We start from the raw sequence: 3,159 nt of genomic DNA, 5'->3' as shown, positions 1-3,159 counted from the left end.
TAGAGCTCCTACTTTCTTTCTCCATCATTCCTCTCGAAAGTAGATCCAAGGAACAATGTTCGTTGAATTCCCAATTAATGTCAAAATTCCAAGGAACAACTCTAAAGTGTGACATTGATACTGATATTGATAATGCCATACGCTTGAGCCATCACGAACACCTAGCGTGGCCAAACAAACTGCTAGCCACGTGGCAGGAACCAACCACGAGTCACGAGTGTAGTAGTCCCGTTACACGGAGAGACAAGCGGAGCTGTCCACATGAGAATTACGGGGAAAAGGAAGCAAAGCCAGACAGGCGTAATATATATATATATATGACGAACGGACTGAATTAAACACACAATGATGGCTCAGAGATGTACACAGTACAGTTAGCTACTGAAGACATTCAGTGAATGGTTGAGGAGAGAGAGAGAGAGACACAGACGGACGTGAAATCGTTCATCACTGACTTCTTGTACGTGGTGTCAGCACTGGTTTGCTGCAAATCCGACACGCCCATTGATGGCGTCGTAGGAGACGCGGAAGCCCTGCTGCTGCACGTTGCCGATGATTGTGAGAGGGGCGCTCGACGGCGCAAATGCGAAGCAGTACGTGCCGGAGGCGTCTACCGGGATGAGGTAATTGGCCGCCGGAAGGGCCAGGCTGCTGCCATCGCCAAAGTTGAAGGAGACCGTTGGCACGTCGACGGACTTCGAGCCGGCGAGGTTGAAGCAGGTGTCGAAGAGGGAGAAGCTGCCGGCGGACGGAAGGCTGGAGGCGCCGGACGACAGGAAGGCGTCGCGGAGGGCGTTGTAGGCCGGCGTGACCAGTCGCGTGATGGAGGTTCCGGAGTCGACGATGACGCCACCCCTGCCGGAAGTTCCGTCGAGGGCAAAAGTGGAGGCCGGCAGGGACAGCGCCGAGCCGCCGACGCTCATTCCGGTGAGCTCCACATAGTAGAAAGTGCCGATTTTCGGGTTCCTGGAGAAGCGCGTAAAAACGGAGTCTGCCGGAACGGCGCCGGAGCCAAAGATGAGCTGGGAGCTGCTGCCGGAGGAGCCGCTCCCGGAGAAGCGGTCAGCGAGGCAGTAGGAGAAGGGCGACTTGATTTGACTCGGGAAGGAGAGCTTGCCGGAGCCGAGGCCGAGCAGGCCGGCGGCGCCGATGAAGAGGCCCTCATTGTCGTGGCCGCAGCCGATGGCGATGTCCTTGACGACGGTAGGGCCGAAGGTGAAGCTCTCGAGGGCGAAGTCACCGACGGTGTAGGAGCCGTCGCCGTACGAGACCTGGTAGAGGCACTGGTTGCTCTGGCAACCCCGGATGAGAAGCTGGGAGCAGAGAGAAGAGGAGCAGGGGACGACCTGGAAGGAGGAAGAGGCCGAGGGGTCGAAGAGTGGGTCCGTCTGCTGATAGCAGCTGCTGCAGGGCCGGCACTGCGTCCACGACAGGTCGCTGCCGGTGTCCATGACGAAGTAGGCATCCGCCGCCGGCGTGCCGATGCCGAAGCGCGTGAAGTACTCGCCGCTGCCCTGGCTCAGACCCGACACGATCGGGCTGCTTAGGTCCAGCTCCTGGGACCCTATCTGACGCTCGCCGCCCTGACCTTCTTTCGGCGCCAGGTCCGCCGCTGTCCGCCCCGTTGCCGCCAGCTCCACCCTCCGCCATATCGCCTTCACCCTCGCCCCGTCCCTCTTCAGCCTGTCCGCCAGCAGCTCCTCCTTCGTGCCGCTGCTTCTCGCCTCATCATTGAGGCTGTCCCTGTGATATATCCCCACCGCCCAAGTTCCTTCCGGCATCGACTCCTGCAGCTCCTGCGAGCTTCGACTTGACGAAACTTCCCCGATGAGGAGAGTCTGGTGCGCCATCGGGCCGCTGCCACTGCCGGTCATACCTCTAGTAGTGCCCTGAGCTACATGAGGAACGCAGGACATCCAAACAAGGGCGACGTGTAGCAATGCTGTCGCAGCCATCGATGACAGAATGCCCATTCTTTGAGCTTGGTACCAGACACACTCAGTCAGAGAGAGAGAAAGAGAGAGAGCCAGGCATACGCAGAGTGACGGAGAGGGGGAGGGAGAGAGCGGCCGCAGACGCCCAGCAGAGTATCAGAGAAGATGAGAAACAATCTGTATATAGTGTAGTGTCTCTTCCCCTCACGAGCCTCACTCCAGTCTCCCTCTCTCACACTCAACGCTCCCTTTAAGAGCTCTTCTCCTTGCCACAACTATCGCTCCACCTCCTTTCGTCGAGAGTAACCCTCTTTGGCCTCTGCCTCTACCTACTGATACTCCCAGGTCGTCGTCATTATCGTCTCATCTCATGAGATATAGACAAACCCGTCCATCTTCGTCAAAACGAGCTTTTAAAACAGAAAAGCAGTCTCATCTACTCTCATAATGAGCACCTTCGACAGCGAGGTGGTGGGGTTGACGGAAGTAGGTGGCTACGCGGCGCTATCTTCTGATAATTGGTTTTTTAATAATGAGTAGATGCGCCGGATCGGCGAGTCTACTAATTAAAAATGAATGGAAACCCTTCGATTAAGGAAAGAATCGTTTCTGCTGCTCCCTCTCTCTCGCAAGTCGCAACACTTCCCATGCTTGCATTGCAGTGCACGAACTCTCTCTGGTGATCGGGACCCAAGTCTCATCAACGTCTCCCTATGCCCTGCTTTTCGTTCAGAGGCAGTTCACGCATCTGCATCAGTGTCCTTATCGTACTGCCAACTGCCACTCCGTGACTAGCTTTCTTGAATGTTTGACACGTGTACGACATAGCTCAATCAGATGTCTACTAGATAGTTTCAGTTTTGCAACAATGCAAATCATTGTATGTAAGGGCCAACTTCCAAGACTTGAGCCAGTTAGAAACTGAGTTGTAAAATCTTTGTACAACAATGCAAATCATTGTATGTAAGGGCCAACTTCCAAGGCTTAAGCCAATTGAAACTCAGTTGTAAAATCTTTGTATGTAAGGGCCAAATCTTTGTAAAATCTTTGTATGTAAGGGCCAGTGGAAACTCAGTTGTAAAATCTTTGTATGTAAGGCCCAAATCTTTGTAAAATCTTTGTATGCAAGGGCCAGTGGAAACTCAGTTGTAAAATCTTTGTATGTAAGGGCCAAATCATTGTATGTAAGAGCCAAGTCTTGAGCCAGTTGTAGCTGAGTTGTAAA

General features: G+C 54.0%; 1 pseudogene; it reads right to left on the bottom strand.

The window, feature by feature from the left end:
• Positions 1–281: 281 nt before the first annotated feature.
• On the bottom strand, positions 282–2,372 carry LOC148013593 (aspartyl protease family protein 2 pseudogene; annotated as a pseudogene).
• Positions 2,373–3,159: the final 787 nt, after the last annotated feature.

The sequence above is a fragment of the Lygodium microphyllum genome, chromosome 26, assembly GCF_053477565.2.
Source record: "Lygodium microphyllum isolate KBCC chromosome 26, Lygodium_microphyllum_v1.1.10, whole genome shotgun sequence".
Lineage (NCBI taxonomy): Eukaryota > Viridiplantae > Streptophyta > Polypodiopsida > Schizaeales > Lygodiaceae > Lygodium > Lygodium microphyllum.
The sequence above is the reverse complement of the archived record's forward strand: the minus strand, read 5'-3'. Positions and strand labels throughout refer to the sequence as shown.